General features: G+C 38.1%; 1 pseudogene; it reads right to left on the reverse strand.

Moving 5' to 3' along the window:
- Window positions 1-1,584: 1,584 nt before the first annotated feature.
- On the reverse strand, window positions 1,585-19,596 carry LOC149226529 (putative aquaporin PIP2-8; annotated as a pseudogene).
- Between the last annotated feature and the right edge of the window lie 604 nt (window positions 19,597-20,200).

The following is a 20,200-nucleotide window of genomic DNA, read 5'->3' on the forward strand; positions in this document are numbered from 1 at the left end:
ATTGTACAGTTTTCACAACCATCATCCACTTTTGAGTGGGATTCTCCAAGCTTTGTTGTTTTCTCAGAGTCTTGCTCATATACTCTTAGATCTATGGTTGAATTCTCTTCGTGTGACATACCCTGCTGCTGCATGTTACTCCCCCTTGCACTAAATTCTTCTTTCAAGATCTTTCATGCTTCCTTGGAAGATGTAGCTTTCACTACCTTGCACAAAAACTTATCATCCAATTTCTATTTTATAAAATTAAATGCTAAAACATTGCATACTTCATCATATGGGTTATTTATTAGACTCGTACTTACTTAACTATTTAGCTCAAAGAAAAGTTAATTTTGATAACCCAAAATTCAAAATATTCACCACTAAACATAAGAGGTGGTTGTAGATCAAAATTACACTAATCAACCTTGACTTTGTCTTTGTCTTATGTTATATTTTTTAGACTTAACTCTTTAGCTCAAAGAAAAGTTAATATTTTGATAACCCAAAATTCAAAATATTCACCACTAAACATAAGAGGTGGTTGCATATCAAAGTTACACTAATCAACCTCGATTTTTTCTTTGTCTTATGTTAGATTTTTTAGTTTCTTAGTTGCTACCTGAACCTCTCTAAACATGGAAACCATCTATGCGTCTTCATTTTGATTCATTTTCTTAATCTTATTTAGTCGCGCTTTGCGACCCATAACTATTGTCTTTGTTTTGTCTTATAGTTTCTTTCGTGATTGCATGAAGCTATCTTCTATATCACCCCCAAAGAAAAAAATAAATATGCACTCTAATAAGACACAATCTTCACCCAAAACACAAACAAACAACAAACAACACAAACAAACAAATTACAACGCACAACACAAACAAACAAATTACAAAAAATCTAACCACACAACACAAACAAATTACAAGAAATCTAACCTTTTCAAAACCTTAAATTCACTTTCCACTCACTTTAACCTTTCAACAAAACTCCTTTAAAAACATTATGAGACTTTATTCTCTTTGGTTTTGCTAACACGACGTGAAGGATGTGAGGTCCCATGCTAACGCAGTACTTGATAGAGAGTACTTGATAGAGAAGCCCTGCGTTACTGCTCTAACGCTCAGGAAAGTCAATCAACCGACGTGCTTATAAATCCCTGCAATTTTGTAATGCGGTGCCTATTAACATTGTCCTGCATTATAATGCTTTGTATACAATTTGCGACCTGTGTTATTGCATCAACCAAAAAAAATATTTCTCACGGATAACTGTTGATTCGTTCTTCTTTGCACTTTGTAATCTTGCACCTCGCTCTGATACTAATTTATTGGAAAAACAGATATGAGAAACACAAAAATTGACATACTCGAATAATTTGTGGTTATTCAATTTATCACACAAAATTTGATGATTACAATAAATCAGGTGAGAGGTATTTAAACTATTTAGACTAACTATTTGTCCAAAATAACTTAACATACACACTAAATTTTGACTTCTCCAAATATAAACTGAACTCAATCTAACTCACACTTAACTCAATTAACCCACAGTACCAACTTGATTTACATTTAACTCACAATCTTAATTTAGAGTGCACTAAAGCTTATCTCTTCTTTCATCAGTGCTGTTAATTCTGATGAGAATAGTTACTATTTCCAACAAATTGGTCGTCCCAGACTGGCCATAAATCACGGCTACTCCAAAGATTCTCGCAGGATAAATGACCGTCCAGTGATGGGAATGGTTGCCAAATGTACCATGAGTACAGCAAATCCAATTGAAAGCGAAGCCAAAGCTTGAGCCAATCAGTATATTAACATCTTTTAATGCATAAGATAACCAGTGTATACATAATAATAAAGTAACTACTGGAAAGCTTCCGATGGAATTCAGCACCAGATAGCCTAAACTGGTATAAAAATCGTCCAGGGCCAGGCTCACACGCCATTTAATAACGAAATAGTCCGACTGTAAATCCCACCTCCACGGAGAACATTACGGTCTCTCTCGTTTATAGCACAGAATCTGAGGGGCAGAGCGCGGAACCTGTTATCTCATACCGTGGTCAATTCACCAGTCATTGTGCAAAGAGTGGAAACTCACATACTAAGCTGGTTATCACGCATGCTGGTTAGGTTTTTATATCTTTTGGATATTTCTTTTTATATCTTTTTTATATTTCTGGAATTTGTAGTTGGATAGGTTTAGAATTTGAAAGTGTTGAACTTATATTGAGGTACACGTTAATTGTTTGACCTTATTGTTATTCTTCAAATTTTGGGATATTTAACAAATGTGAAATTGAGATTCTTAGGTTTATATATATATATATATATATATATCCGAATTTGCAATAAAAAAGAATGCTGAACTTATTCAGTTGAACTTATTCCATGTCTGATGGACAGGTTAATTATTTAACCTCATTGTTGTTCTTCAGATTTCTAGATATTTTCCAAATTTACAATATGAATAAGGATGCCACTTACTGATTGCCTATTTTGAATAGAATAAACTTTTAAATTTTTCAGTTTGCCCTACTTTGAATAAAATAAGCTAAACTTTTATAAGCAGATTCCTTTTCTCAATAGTTTGTTCACATCCCAGTAAAACATGTCGAAAGGATGATTCAAATTGCTGTAAGGTTTTTATATCTTTTCATATTACCCAACTTTGAATGAGGCCAAAGTTAAAAGAAGACAGATTTTCTTCTCAATATTTTATTAAAACTACAGTTAAAATAAATCAAATTGCCATGATTCAAAATGCAGCATGGAGTCACTCAAATGCAGATGTAATCTAAGAAATCAAACACAAACAACTGTGATTATCCAAATTATTGTGACATTTTAATGGTATCATTCAATCAATGGAAGGAATTGGGGATTGTTTACTATGGCTATTCTTATTTTGATTATAGATTTCGAAAATATTAGAAATGTTTCATATAAAAGCGAAGTGAAACCATTGATGTTCCTTTTATTGATCAAATTTCAAAATATTTTTCAAATCAAACGTACAGGAACGTGAGCGTCTGTGGCATTGCTCTTGTGGTCGGTCGCATAGAAGACAGTATAGACCAAGACGAAAGTGCCAACTATCTCTGCGGTGAGAGCTGTTTCATTGCCGTATCCCTTCGACACTGAATTCGCACCTGCTCCGCCTAGAGAATAGTTGGTCTGCTGCGACGCTTTCACCATCCCCGCCTCGCAGATTGCACCCAGGCACTGTGCTACCACTGCTCGATCAGCCCAAAACGTGACCGCGGGGTTTATATGCCCACCTGCACGAACATTACATGGTTTTCTCCGATCAAATATCAACGAATTCAGGGAAGAAAAAATCACGATATAATATAATAATATGGACACCCGAAATTCCAGTGGTGCAATACACGAGGACCAGGCGAAGTCCAGAGTGCCCACGCCTCCACACAGACTCTTGTCGTTAGCATTCCCGATGACGGTGGCAATTGTCACATAAAGAAACAAAAGCGTAGCGACGAACTCGTTTATGATGGCTCTGTAGAAAATATTGGAATAACCATGGTATTCTACTATGTCCCCACCTTTTCTAATTTTTTTATTTTTTTAATTATTATTATTATGGTTAAAGCCAATATTAGGTCTGGAGTTTGGAAACCCTCTTGAAACCTCCATCAAGTTTATAGAACCTTTTAGTGATTCACTACATGTAATAAATTTATATGGTCACCAATTGGACCTATACGGAATAACTTTTATGAGGGTATAACTTTTATGTAAAAAATCTATTTTGAAAACAAACAATCCTCGGAAATCAAATCACCCTTAAGCATTTAGTGAATTACTACATGTTAGTCAATAACATTATATGGCCACCAATTGGACCTATAAGGAATATTTGAATGAATAGTAACTTTTATGAGGGTATAATTTTTATTATTTTTAAAGTAAAACTCTATCTTAAAAATAAATAAATTATTTTTGAAATCAAATAAATAAATAAATAATAATATATATATATATATATATATATATATATATATATATATATTTTGAAAACTATGAATTTTATTTTTTCTTTCCCTCTCAAATGGACGATCATCTATTTAATAATAAATATATATATATATATATATATATATATATATAATATTGGAAACTATGAATTTTATTTGTTCTTTCCCTCTCAAATGGACGATCATCTATTTAATTCCATTACGGTGTATTTATTTTCTAACCAAATTAGCCCAAATTAGTTATAAACGAAATATTCTCTTCCTTAAAATGTCAATGGACGATCATCTATTTAGTTCAATTACGGTGTGTTTATTTTCTAACCAAATTAGCCCAAATTAGTTATAAACGAAATATTCTCTTACTTAAAATGTCAATGAAGTGATATGGTAACTATATAGATTTATTTCAAATAACAAGAAGATGATTGTAGACATTCTTATAAGGTATAATAACATTATGTATTTTGATAACATGTAGTTTTGATCTTTTATTCAAAAAAAAATTCAAACGTTTATATGTTTTTATTTTTTACTATTACTTTTTATTTAGTTGTAAAGATAAATTCAATTAACAAAATTTTGAAAGAAGCACATTAACATTGTAGAGGAGATATTAGTGAAAAATATAATTCCTATATCTAATCATCTAATGAGCCAACATTGATTTTACTTTCAATTATATGGATTTTCATATTACTCGAACCCAAACTTGCATCCCAAAATTGAAGGCTAGATGAACAATGAGACCAATTTGCAACATAAAAATAGGTAATTGGTTGAAAAGCATAATCCTTTATTTCTCCAACACCTTATCTCATATATATATATATATATATATATATATACACACATGGAGGACATTTCAATAGAGTTATCATAGTTTGTTCTTACATCTAGAATATAAATAGTTTAAGACATAATAGAGTTAAATACTTAAGGGATGTTATTTAAATCATGCTCTAATGAGCATAGAGGGGAGGAGTGAATGAAAATGCAAACGACAATTCTTATAGTGTAAGTTTCTGATATCAATGCTCTAATTTCATAATGTAAAAAATAAAATACAACTTAAATTGAATTAGAGAAATTAATCCAGGGAGAAAATGCACGAGTAAATATGCTAAAAATATTCAATACATAGAAAAATTAAGGGAATACTTTCATTATCACTAATACTCTATCAAAGAGAGGGAAAATAAAAAATTCTATGCTACCATGCTTCATATTGTACAGGTCATAAGTAGGACTTACATGTATCAATTAGAAGAGGATTTGTGTCATTGTTGAAGTGGTTAAGTTACAATATTAGTGATGGCTATTATTCTTATGGAATACTACATGCTGTTGTTGTCATGTCATTGTAATGATCCCAATCATGAGTTTTTTTATTGGGGCACATATGTCATTGAATTGGGAACATGCATGTGGATGGTAATCAATCTATGTGCATGCAAATTGTTGAGTTGTGCATGTGAAATCCAAAATTTAGTGAGTAACTATAGAATTTGGAACATGCATGGGGATGGCCATCAAGATATGTGCATGCAAATTGTTGAATTGTGCATGTGAAATCCAAAATTTAATGACTAACTAGAATTTGTCTAAAAAACAATGCTAAGGTTTTACAAGCATGGGTGAAATTCTACCTCAATTCTACCCATAAGTGGTAATGGGAAGCTATCATGGAAACTTCCTATTGAACTTCAAGAGGTGATTAGTATTTAATTCTTTGATTGGTGAACAAAATTAAAGAGTGTAGATATGGAATAGGTTGATATGGGCACATTTTGGCACATAAGAGGTTATGCGCTACATACTAGTGGTTGCATTATGACCAATGCATGCCTTATTTTGATTAATATAAGATGTTTACTTGAGGATTTCCTCCCTTACTTATGGCCTCTAAGTTCCACACACTTTATGAGGGTAGGCATTCAAGAGGGTTAAAAGCCAAGACGATATATTTATAGAAAAATACAAGTTTAGAACCTACGAAAGGAGATCATGGATGATTCTTGGTCAAGAAAAAAAATTAACCATGTAATCTTCAGTGAGTGAAATTTTAAAGAATGAAGTTTGTGAACTCAATGAGTTAGACTTTCCATGATGAAATCTAAGCATACTCACCTGGACACTTGACCCACAACCTCCAAAAGATTAAAGAAATAATGTATACTAACCTCTAAAAGCCGGTAGAAGATAGAACAAAGTGTTAAGGAAGCATTATACTCATGATTTTCAATCCCGAAATGAAATTAAATAGGTTTTAACACATCTAAGGATTTTGGTAATTTGAAAAACCTAAAGAAAGGAAAGCAATTAAAATAGTTAACCATAATAGAAAATGTAAAACTTTTAACAAACATGGAAGGAGACTTAAAATTTTGGAAAGTATACTAAAAAACAAGCATCATAATGACTGGAGATTCTTTAACTAATATTGTTATTCAAAAAAAAATGAAAAGATATTAGTTATTACTTTTTAAGAGTTATCAAACTATAAAAATACATTTATAGTGTTTTTTATATTAAAAAATTTAGAAAAAAATTAATATTATTAATTATATAATTATAATTTAATATATTTATAATACCATATTATTATCAAAAATTTCTCTAGATAAATATAATAAAATTTGATTTACTTTAAAAATAATTTAAAATCATATATATATTTTTATTAATATTTTTCTAATTATCTAAAAATTAAATTTAAAACACTTAAATTATTATGTTAAGATATTATAAAATGGCTCACAAGACCATAGTTAGTTGCAAATGGGTCATGGTATTAGATAGATGGTGTTAATAAGAACCATGGTATTTACCCATGGTATTGCATGTATGAATCCTATATAAAGGACAAAGACTACCCTTGACGAGCATCATGTCTTATTTTGTAATTAAGCCCAGCTCTATTAGATGTTTCCCCCTCGAAGAGGCAAGTGAACATTGCTTTCCTTTCTGAATAATAAAATACTTCTTGCTATTTCTTATTGTTCTATGTTCTGGGTATATTTCTTCGCATATTTGGTATTATGGTATTTTATTGCAGGTCAAGAGCATAACAAGTGGTATCAGAGCACTTTCCAGGGCTGGTGGGATCTCCATTTTTAGCTAAAAAAAATTGGCTAGAGACGTGTTCTAGCATCTTTAAACCATGGGATATGTCATTGAGCACATACACCTGTAGATTTGGGGAGGCATGCAGGCAAGAAATACAAGAGGTGGTCATGCTTGTTGGACTCCCTTGTAATCCCTGTGGGTACCCCTTCGAGTAGTAGCACATTAAACAGAATCGGGCATGGACTGTCTTCCAAGTACCCTCTGGGTATATTCGAAGACCCCTAGGCTCTCTTGAAACCTCGCCATAGATAAACCGTCGGCCATCTTGCTTCTATAGTACATGGAGAACAACACTCTGGGAGATTACTCGCGCATACGATAGGGTAGTCAGGTTGTACGACTAAGGTACGGTTGACCCTCCTTTGTTAGTGCCCTGAAAGATTGGGCCGAGTACTACTGTCAGACCCTTATGTATATTGCAATCTATAGCACCTGACACTCCTTCATACCATAGTTCCCTTGTCTCTCTCTAGAGCAAGCATCATCTTTGCCAGATCAGGTCTAGCAGGTGGGGTTCTGTCGCAGCCACAACAATCAATTTCGCCATTAAAATCTCTCAGATCTACCATTCAAATCTATCAGATCTGCCATTCAGATTTATCAGAACTGCCATTCAGATCTAGCCGTTAGGTTCAGTAGTAGTCGCCACAATCAGATCTGCCATTTAGATCTAGCAGCAAGGGTTCGATCACTGCCACATTCCTACTCATACTCTGCAGTTGAGGATTAGCCGACAGATCAGACTATTTTTGTGGACCCCTATACCTGGGCTTGATTCTCATAGGACATTAGGTAGAATTGACCTTTCTGGGATTTGACTACTGCAGTATTCCTAAGCAAGAAGTAAAACTCCTTTCAGAGTAAGAAAAAAAAAATTGAGACCCTCCCCAGACGCTTATAGGAGACTTAGCCTATAAGAAACAGGTCGGCGAGCTCAGCTAGGTGGTACCATTCACTTGTTAGCGTAAAAAATTTCGGGTGGTCCAAAATTTTAAGTACACCGAATCCGTGCATGGTACAAACCAGAGCTCAAGCTATGGCCAATGAGAAGATCACACCCTTGAACAAAAGTTGGGTGTAGTACTTTCATCTCTCAAGTCCTTAGCGGACACACTCGCAAAGGACAAGTCAAAGGAACACTCGGAGGCATATGCTTTGAATCAAAACATTGAGGGTAAGACTATCAATTCTCTTCACCTCTTTGGCAACCACCAACAGTCCCAAACATGACCGCCCAAGCTGGACATGTATAAATTTGACGGCTCTCATCCGACCACATGGATAGCACAAATGGAGCAATATTTCACACTGAATCACATCAAAGATGATGCATCTTAGCTTAGTGTGGGTAGCATGTACTTGGACAATGATATATGGCAATGGTAGCAGTGGCATCAACATTGCTATGGAAGGCCCATGAATTGGCAGACATTCGCAAAAACTCTTACGAATCGCTTTAACCATGAATCTAATTCTTTGGGTCATCTCACTAAGCTCTGACAGACAGGAGTAGTGAACGAATATATTACAGCCTTTGAAGCCTTAGCCTTGTGCACAGGAGGTCTACACGATTAGTTCTACTTGGAATGTTTTGTCAGTGGTATCAAAGAAGCCATATAAGCCCATATCCGACTGCAACACCCAACCTCATGGCTGGATGCTTGCAAGGTCGGGAAGTAGAACATGCATTAGTGGCCCAGTCCAATCGCGAAAATTTCATAGCCAAGGGTCGCCCCACCCAGGCTCAAAGCACTACCTAAACACTCAAGGTTCAAAAGGTGTCACTAGCGGAAATGGTGAAAAGAAGAAAGCAAGGATTGTGTTACTACTGTGATGAGAAATACTCCCCTGGGCATAAATGCAAGGAGCCAAAATTCATTCAATTTGATGCTACGGATCACAGTTCATCGGAGGAAGCCCCACCACTTGAGGAACTAGAGGAGGAAGATGAAGACAACCAAACAGACAATGTACCTAAAGAGCCAATTATCTCTCTTCCTACTTTGGCAGGGATTTCTTCTCCCAAAACTCACAAACTCAGAGGTTTTATTAAGCATCGCCCTGTAGTAGTGTTGATTGATAGTGGCAGTATGCATAACTTTATCCATCAAAGAGTCATAGAAGTAGTGCATTGTTTTGTCAGAGCAGTCTCTAACTTCCAGGTCTAAATTGCTGATGGGGGGACAATGAAATGTGAAGATCACTCTGAAAATGTCAAACTTCAAATAGGGGATTATTAGTTAAAGACCCACATGTTTTCCATACACATGGGAGGGTGTGACATTGTCTTGGGTGTTGAATGGCTCCGCACACTCAGCCCAATCACAATGCATTTCGAGGAGTTATATATGAGCTTTAAGTAGAAAAACCACACACATACCCTCCGCGGACTCCAAGCGGGTGATCCCTCTATCATCAACTCACATAGGATGGAAAAATTGTTAAAAAACGGCCACCATGGAGTTGTAGCCCAATTTAATGCCATCGAAGCCTTCGAACCCACCTCTCTTCATATCCATCTCGAGATGCAACAGATCTTAAACAAGCATTTTCCAGTCTTTGACAAGCCTCATGAGCTTCCACCCTCGAGAGGGGAACACGATCATAGCATTGCTTTGGTCCCAGGGGCCTAGCCACCAAATGTGCACCCATATAGATATCCATTCACCCAAAAGAATGAAATTAAAAAAATTATCAAGGAACTCTTGGAAGCAGGCGTCATTCATCCTAGCATTAGTCCTTATTCATCGCCTCTGGTCATGGTGCTCCAGAAAGACGGGGAATGGCGTATGTGTCCAGACTTCAAGGCCCTCAACAAGTTGATGGTCAAAGATAAATTTCCCATCCCGGTTGTCGATGATTTGCTAGATGAACTAAATGGGGTTCAATTATTTACTAAACTCAACCTTCGCTCGGGGTATCATTAAATTCACATGAAAGAAGTAGACATTTGAAAGACTGCTTTCTAAACTCATGAAGGCCATTATGAGTTCCTAGTCATGCCATTTGGTCTTTGAAATGCCCCCATCAACTTTTCAGAGCCTCATGAACCACTTGCTCAAACCATATCTCCAAAAAATTCTCCTTGTTTTGTTTGATGACATCCTCATCTACAACTGTACCTGGGCCACACATCTTCAACATGTAGATATGCTCTTGCAACTGCTCCGGAAGCATAAATTATTTATCAAGATGTCCAAGTGCTCTTTTGGCATGGAAGAAGTTGAGTATTTGGGCCACATTGTAGGGCGTGAAGGTGTCAGGGTGGACCCTAAAATGATCCAACCAATGCAGGATTGGCCTCAACCAAAGACCTTAAAGAGCTTGAGAGGATTTTTGGGTCTCACGAGCTACTATCACAAATTTGTCCAAAATTATGGTCGCATTGCTAGACCCCTCACTCAACTCCTCAAGAAAAATTCATTTCTCTAGAATGATGAAGCGCAATAGGCATTTATAGCTCTCAAACATGCCATGTGTTCCACTCCCGTATTAGCACTACCAGACTTCACCAAATATTTTGTGATTAAATGTGACGCTGTAGGCACAGGTATTTGGGCAGTCTTAATGCAGGAAGGTCGGCCCTTGGCCTTCACTAGCTAACAACTAAGCGGGACAAATCAGGGACAATCTACCTAAGAGAAGGAGATGATGGCCATCTTACATGTAGTAGATACATGGTGACCTTACTTATTAGGGTGGCATTTCCAAATCCGCACAGACCATCAAAGTCTTAAATATTTTTTGGAGCAACACCAATCCTCGCCACAACAAAATAAATGGCTCGCCAAAATGCTGGGATATGATTGTGAGATAATTTACAAGAAAGGGCGCGAAAATGTTGTAGTAGATGCAATATCACGCCAATATGAGGAGGAAAGCACCCTACTCACAATCTACCTTCCCATTCCATAATGGATTGAAGAGGCTCGCAAGGAATGCTTTTCACATCCTTTTCTCTCCCAACAAATTAATAAATTGTACGAGGATCCAAATTCCACAATGGGCTACTCTTGGCAGGATGAGATTCTTCCCTACAAGGACAAAGTAGTGATGTCATCAACATCCACCCTCAAAAATTGCATTTTGGCAGAGTTGCACTAATCTCCCACTGCAGGCCATTCAAGATTTTAGAAGACTTATTCTCGCACTCGACGTTCATTCTTTTGGACAGGCATGAAAAAGACATTCTGACTTTTGTAGCGAAGTGCGATGTATGTCAGTGCCACCAAGGAGAAATAGTCAAATCCCTAGGCACATTACACCCATTGCCTATCCTGACCTCAATCTGGATGGAGGTTTCTATGGACTTCAATACGAGTCTTTTGAAGTCAGGCAACAAGTCAGTCATCATGGTGGTTGTGGATAGACTTTCTAAGTATGCTCATTTTTGCGCCCTACCCCACCCTTTTACACCGACTTTGGTAGCTCAATCTTTCATGGACCAGATCTTCAAATTGCATGGCATGCCCACTTCCATTGTTTCTGATCATGACCCGATCTTCATCAGTAAATTTTGGTAGGAAATCTTCAGGCTACAAGGTACCCAACTACAGCTCAGCACTTCCTATCATCCCCAAACTGATGGTCAAACTGAAGCAGTCAACAAATGTCTGGAGACCTACCTTAGGTGTTTCACTTAAGAAAAGCAACATCTATGGGTATAGTGGTTACCTCTAGCCGAATGGTGGTATAACACCAACTATCATGCCACCACAAAAATGACTCCGTATGAAGCAATTTATGGTCAGCTCCCTCCTTCACCTACTTCTTATATCAAGGGATGCTCAAAGGTACAAGCAGTGGATCAACTCCTACAAAACTACACAACCATGCTGGCCCACCTCAGAGAAAATATCCATCAAGCTCAAAACTGTATGAAGCAATAGGCAGATCAACGTCGTTTAGAAAAACAATTTCAAGAAGGGGATCAAATATTTTTGAGGCTGCAACCATATAAGCAAACATCACTCAAAGACAAGGGTTGTCAGAAATTATCTCCAAAATTCTACAAACCATATCAAGTATAGGGTCCAACCATAACCCCCTTATTTATGTAATAGGATTGAGTCATAGTTATAGTTAAGTAAAGAGTCAATAAAGCCCATATTAATAATTGTAAGTGGTTGACACGCATTTAAAGAAGGGACCACAGTTAGTTACAAATGGGTCATGGTATTAGATAGATGGTATTAATAAGAACCATGGTATTGACCCATGGTATTGCATGTATGAATCCTATATAAAGGATAGAGACTCCCCTTGAGAGCTTCGTGTCTTATTTTGTAATTGAGCCTAGCTCTATTGGAGGTTGCCCCCTCAAAGAGGCAAGTGAACATTGCCTTCCTTTCCTTTCTTATTGTTCTGTGTTCTGGGTATATTTCTTCACATATTTGGTATTTTGGTATCTTCTTGTAGGTCAAGAGAATAACAGACCTCCTGGGCCAATACCATACCATTAGGGTATGCAAGGATCATCCCATGCATATTACAGAGCCAACCAAAACACAACTACACCTTCTTGGGGACCCCCTGCCAATCCTTCCTGGTCTACACCCCCTCCTTGGTCCTATGCATCTCAATATCGTTCCCAGCCACCCTACCAGTGATTTTAACCTTAAAATCAACCACAACATCAGTGGAATACCCCACCCCAGGGGTGGAGGACCCAATACAACAATGTTCCAGCTCTATTGCCTCCATCACCTACCTAGCCACAACTCCTGCACTCTGCTCCATCTAGGCAACCCCGGAAGCCTGCCTAGCTAAATCCAAACCCAAAAAATAGGCAGGCTCATCAAACATAGTCTCGAGAGACATCATACGCAGCTTATGTTTTTTAAATTCAGGAGATCAACCTGATATCTGGGAGAATTCTCACAAATAACCAACCTCCCTCTCCACATAAGGAGGTTGAGGAGGAAAAAAGGGAAAGAAACCTTAAAGAAAATCCACCCTATCCTAAAATATTAGCCCAACCACATGAGCTTACCCCAGAAGAAATTGAACTTTTGGGAGAATTGGAAAACCTATGTGTAAAGATCCCCCTTCTCCGGGAAATCGAGGATGTGCCTATTTACAGTAAATTGATTAAGGAGAAGTGCTTTAAGCATCCAAGAAGAAGAAAAATGGATTTCCCTACCATAAATGTCATTGGGCAGTTATCTGATTTAAAGTTGGGGCATACAGTATGTCCAAAATACCTAGACCCTGGAAGCCTAGTAGTTGATGTCCACATCAATTGCACCATTGTCCCTCACACTCTAGTTGACCTTAGGGCTGCCATTAATGTGATGACAAAGGACACCATGCTCAAGCTTAACCTCCAAGGGTCATTAAGGAAGACCACAACAATGTTGCAACTTGCAGACCATTCCACAATCAACCCTGAGGGAATTGTGGAGGATGTGATGGTCTCCATTGATTCCTGAGAGTACCCAACAGATTTCCTAGTTCTCCAACCCAAGGCTAAGCTTACTGGTTACCCTCTCATCCTTGGGAGGCCATGGTTGGCCACATCTAATGCCTACATTAGCTACAGAGCTGGGAATATGACCACTAAGAATGGGCATATGTCCAAACAATTAGTCCTATACCCTCCTGCTCAACCTTCCCTAGAAAATGACTTACCTTTATGGTTGTAGGAGGAAGAAGAAGATGAGATTTATTCTGCCGAACTGCATACTTTGGAAGCCATCATAGGAGGAGGAGAGCAAGATGAGGATGATTTAATTGAACACCTACTCTAGAGTCCAACTCCTAGTTCGTTACCCCTAGAAGAAGAAGTAAACAAAACACTAAAAAATAATCAAATTGACTTATGCTTGGCTGATTCCAACCCACTCCAAGCCAAAACCATAGAATTTGGCCCAAAAAAAACCTTGAAGATTAATTCATCTCTTTCTACTTCAGAGGACGAACAACTATACAACTTGTTGAAAGAGAACCTAGAAGCCTTTGCTTGGAACTACAAGGAAATGAAGGGAGTACACCCCTCACTGTGTACTCACCACATATACATCAAGGAAGGTTGCAAGACAGTCAGGCAACCACAAAGGAGAATGAATCCAGCCCTCAAAGACATATTCAAAGAAGAACTGCAGAAATTGTTAGATGCAGGGTTCATTTACCCTATCTCTCACAATGAGTGGGTCTCTCCTTTAGTGTTAGCGTCCAAGAAAAATGGGAAGTGGAGGATTTGTGTCAGTTATAGGGAATTGAACAAGGCCACAAAGAAGGATCAGTTTCCCTTACCCTTCATTGACCAAGTGCTAGATGGCCTGGCAGGGAAGAAGTTGTTTTCTTTCCTACATGGATTCAATGGGTACAACCAAATCCAAATCTGCCGAGAAGACTAGGATATGACCAATTTCACCTGTCCATGGGGTAATTTGTCCTATAGAGTCCTTCCTTTCGGCTTGTGCAATGCTCCTGCCACTTTCCAGAGAGAAGTCCTAAGTATTTTTGTTGAATTAGTTCCTGTGGAGATCTACATGGATGATTTTACACCTTATGGTTGTTATTTCTAGGAGTCCCTGACTAACTTAGGCAAAGTATTATGCAAATGCATTGAGATGAACCTATCCCTCAGCCCAGAAAAATGTGAATTCTTAATGAATGAAAGGACTGTGCTAGGTCATTCCATATCTCAGCAAGAACTATAGGTGGACCCAAACAAAGTAACAATCATTCAAGGGGTCACTCCTCCACAAAAGACAAGAGATTTTAGGAGTTTCTTAGGGCTAGCTGGATATTACAGAAGATTCATAAAATACTGCAGCAAGCCAGCCTCTCCTTTGTTTGGTTTATCGGCCAAATATTCTGAATTTATAGGGTCAAAGGGCTGTCAAGAGGCCTTGGACATTTTAAAGGGTAATGTAACCACTGCACCAATCCGTAGAGGCCCAAATTGGGCCCTCCCTTTTCACATTCATGTTGATGCCTCACATAAAGCCATAGGAGCAGCCTTAGGACAGGTAGAAGATAAATTTCCATATGCCATCTATTTTACCAGTAAAAACCTGTCAAAGGCCGAGCTAAACTATATTGTGGCAGAAAAAGAACTCATGGCTATTGTGTGTTCATTGAACAAGTTTAGGAATTACATTACAGGCTAGCAGACATTTGTGCATACTGATCATGCTGCAATTAAATATTTAATGAATAAACTAGATGTAAATGCTAGAATCATAAGATGGTTACTCTTATTGCAGTAGTTTGGTTTAACTATTGTTGATAGGCCTGGTAAATGACTTTCTGTATAGAATGAATCTGCCTACATGTGAAGAAGAACTGGTGGATGATCAATTCCCAGATGATCATTTGTTTGATATCTCAGTGCCCTCCTCATGTTTTGTTGATATAGCAAACTATCTGGTTTCACCACAATTCCCACGAAACCTATCATCCAGAGAGAAGAGAAAGATAATCAGGAAGAGTGCCCCCTTAACCTAGATTGGGCGCAATCTGTTCAAACTTGGTCTAGATAAAATATTGAGAGATGTGTAAGGGAAGAGGAGGTCTTTGACATCCTTCTGATCTGTCATGATGGGCCTTGTGGAGGTAACTTTGCAGCAAAAAGGAAAACATTCAAGGTGTTGTAAGCAGGCTATTATTGGCCTACTCTTCATCAGGATGTGAAGAAATATGTCAGTGTGATCGGTGCCAGAGGATGGGAAAGATGACTTCAAGGGATGAAATGCCCCTATAGCCTCAAGTGAATTTCGAGCCATTTGACAAGTGGGGCATTGACTTCATTGGGCATATCAACCCTCCTTCAAAGAAAAAGCATCACATCATTGTGTGCACCGATTACTTGACTAAGTGTGTAGAAACCAAAGCAATCAAGGCATTAATAGAAGAAAAGGTGGCTGAGTTCCTTAGGGAGAACATATTCTACAAATTTGGGCACCCTAGAGAACTAGTCATAGACCAAGGCAACCAGTTCACCTCCAACATGATCGAAGAACTACACAAGATCAAACATAGGACCTCCACTCCTTATCATCCACAAGCTAATGGGAAAGTGGAGGTGACCAGCAGAGCACCGGAGAACATCCTGACCAAGGTGGTGAACCACAATAGAAAGGACTTGGCTAAGAGACTAGTTGGGGCCACCTAGACCTATAATACAACCTGGAAGACCACCACTGGGTTTACCCCCTATGAGCTAGTCTATGGGAAAAAGGCTTTGTTGTCCATTGAATTTGAATATAAAACATTGAGGATGGCAGCCCAACTAGATTTAGATCTCAGTCATGCACAAAATGAAAGGTTGTTCCATTTGAATGGCCTAGATGAATTCAGAATGTAGGCCCTCCTTCATACAAAGATAGTTCAGCTTCAGAGGAAGATCTGGCATGCCAAGCACATTAAGGAGAAGTTGTTTCAAGAAGGATACTGGGCACTATTATATGATTCAAGGTACAAATACTTCAAAGGCAAGCTAAGAATAAGATGGCTTGGACCATATGTTGTGGAAAGATGCCACGACAATGGTTCAATGAAAATCAAGACTATAGATGAAGAAGCCATTCCATTGCTAGTTAATTGGTGGAAATTGAAATTATACAAGAGGCCTTCATCTAAACAAGAGTTCATTGACAACATCAACAAGATAGTGATGATGGTGGAGCAAGTTTCAGCTCCTCCCTCATCAGGTCACTGAAAAAGAGAAAAAACAGAAAAAGGATTCAGGTGAAAACCTCCATGAGGTGCTTGAATCCCATCTTTGGGTTGAAAACCTCCATGAGGCGACCCAAGGATGAGTAAAAAAATGAAAGAAAAAGAATTTCCCTGCGTGAAAACCTTCCTTGAGGCACCCAGTGCAGATACTCAAGGTGAAAAGCTCTCTGAGGAAGCCTAGGTGTTTTTCAAAGAAAAGATATAATAATAAAAGAAAAAAACTTAATTGTTATTTGTGGGAGGATGAGAAAGACCATTAGCAAAGAGAAGATCCAAAAGGGGCCCTGCCTCACATATGTTCATCTCCCCCACTCCTTACCATGCATCCCTCCATAAATTGCATTGTTTTTTTCACTTCACTACTTCAATTCAGGAGAAGATTATGTTTTCCATAGCATCACCCCATCCATTACCATCATCCCTTCGTTCACACACACTCCTACTCCCTTTGTACAGCAGACAACAGAAGAGAAAGAGGACTGACCATCAGCAGTGCCTCTGATCTTTGACACTTACAGCATGGCATTAAGGCCACAGTTAAGTATCCTACTCACTCACTCATCTGCATCATTTGATCAAAAGTTGTAAAGGTTAAGAAATAAAGAGGTGGTCAGTTTGCTCTAAAAAAGCCATGCCCTCCAAAACCTCAAGATCCCTATAACATGTACAGTCTTCAATGACTTACCAGCAGAGGACAATGTCAAAAACTTCATTTATGGTGTTAGTTCTTCTGTTAGTAAGGAGGAGACAAAACAAGAAACAACACATACAGAGCTAGAAGGGGGATGAGATGGATGGAGAAGACACTAATACAAAGGAACATGATGCTGAAACAGAAGAGGAAGAAGACATTGAAACAAAGAAGAACAAGCAGCAAGAAACACAAGATCTAAGTGGCTTCATGGAAAAAGAAGCAGTTGAACAATCAAAATCCCATGGCCTTAATTAGCACCAATAATTTAATTGAAAATGATCCTCAGCTGACACTCAGATATCTTGCTGCTCAAAGGCAAGCAAGTATACATTTTGAGGATATGTTTAAGATGATAAGAAATTATAATATACATTATTGCTAAAAGAGATGAAACACTACCACCTAGCTTGAATATTAGAGAGTATCAATGGGAAGAAGAAGAAAGGAAAGTAGGTTGCTATAAACAAGGAGAAAGGACCAGAACAAAAGAATGATATGTCACAAAGGCTACCAGAGCCACTAAGTTTCTTAGAGGATGAGCAACACTTTCAGTAGGGGGTGATGATGAGTCTCATCATTGAGTAATTATATGGGCCTTAATTGGCCTTAATTCACCTCCTAGCTTAGTCAAACCAACTATTCTCACAACTTATTGCATACTTTTGATTATATTTTTCTTATGAATTGAGTTAGAGTTGGATATTTTTCTTTGTTGTCTAATGTTCATGTAATGCGGGGATAAAAGGTAAAAGCAAGGAATTATGGTAAAAGACCTTGGTAAAAAATCGGATAAGACAAGGGAGAGGAATTATAGGAGGTAAACCCTCCTCATTCACTGCCCATCCATTCAAATATCCCTCCATCAGCTAAAAGTACACACAACCAAATTAGGAGTGCTAAAAGATAGCCAAGCAAGTGGAAGTACAAGCAACCTCCCTACTAGAAGGCAGTCAAGCTAGTGAAAGTGAAAGGACAAGCTACCATTAATTTTGGAGTTGTACCTCCCTAATTTTGAGGGAAGTCATTGAGACTTCAAATGTATAAATAGAGAGGCTTAGGACCTCAATTTTTTTAGCTAGTTTTTTTGGCAGTTAACCAATAGTTAGTCAGGCAGTTAGCAAGTATTCGAACCTTTTGACTTGTAACAGTTTGATGTAGTAGAGTGTTCTTTGATAATGGAGATTAGTTTTGATTTGAGCTAGCATTGAGTTAACGTAGTGGGCTGAAGATCTTGGGTTTGGGCCTAACCCTAGCAGCTAAATCTCCTCTTTATTGTATTGTTATGTTAGCATAGCTTCCTGATTTCTGTCCATTCTCTTAATAAAATGCATTCTCATTAAAACAACACTATAGATTCATGCTTTCTATTCATTCACTTGAGTAGCTCATTTCCATTACAGCACTAACATAGATGCATGGTTTGATTGTTCATTTGGTTAAGTAGATACATGTTCATTCTAGTGGTTCAGCACAAATTTATGGCCTTCCTACTCATTGACTTAAGTAGCTTCCTGTTTTCTATTCATTTGCTTGAATAGTTGCAATTTCATTACACTGGTGCAGAACAGATTAGTTATGTTTCAGTTTGTTCTATTTATGCTTTCATTTAATCAATAGGTTGGCAAGGAAAAGATCCATCAGGATGCTCACAGGTGTCTCGACCTCACATCCTCCCTCTGGGACCATGATGTGAGGAAGAAACCTTGCAACAACCCCGAAAACGTAGGGTTTTGGTTTTCATAGAGTTTTTTGTTTAATACAGTCACATGGTTCGTCATATCATTACTTGGTTCATTTCATGGTCACTTACGCACTTTCTATCATTTAGACCATCACCCTCTCCCTAAGACCTCACTGATACTGTCATTCTCCTTCAGCCTGAAATGCTCAGCAAAGAGCTGTTAATTCATGTTCAAATGGTTTTTAAACCGTTGAACGCCTTTCATAAGCCAAATCGTCCAATCACCACTCAAATTCCTTTCCGAGTTTGACATTTCACTTTTTAAATCCCCACCGTCAATCTGGCTTGTCAGATCAGATGGTTGTCACTCACCCGCTCACCAACCTGCTCAGTCACATCTCTGTCGTAGATTTGCCTTTCCATATCCGATGGCCCTCACGGCATGTCATGTGGATTTCCTTCTAACTATTATCGGGCTGAGAGAATGTGTTATGGGCAGTTTCCCCATGCTACGTGTCGCTCGGGGAGGCTAATCGCGTGAATTTTCGAAATACAACCTATGTTTTGAGGGCACGCCAAATATATCTTACTGCCCTCCAAACTCATTCATCATTTCCACATGTTTCTTTTCACTCTGCAATCTCCACTGTCGATCTGCCCTGCCAGATCTGACGGTTGTCACATCACCCAATCACTTTATCACCTTGACTCTCCACCGTCGATCTGTCTCTTGATCCAATGGCTACCACCTCACACGGTCACCAACTAGCTTGGTTGATCTCTGTCGTTCATCTGTCGATCACCTCTACAATATAATCCTAGTCATCCATCCTGTTAGTCCACCATGTCTGCCCATTTGCCTACGTACCATCCTCTGATTTGATATCAGTCATTCATTCGCCTTTCACCCGTCTGATCCAACGGTCCTCATGCACTTTTGCTCTCTCAGGTCTTTTTTTCACCATTTTGACCTCCAATTGCTCTTCTGCCTAAACACAAACTTAGCCTCACTTCCATTTTTCACCCC

Source organism: Pinus tabuliformis, chromosome J, assembly GCF_031772625.1.
Source record: "Pinus tabuliformis cultivar Carrire ecotype Pingquan chromosome J, CPIR1, whole genome shotgun sequence".
Taxonomy (NCBI): domain Eukaryota; kingdom Viridiplantae; phylum Streptophyta; class Pinopsida; order Pinales; family Pinaceae; genus Pinus; species Pinus tabuliformis.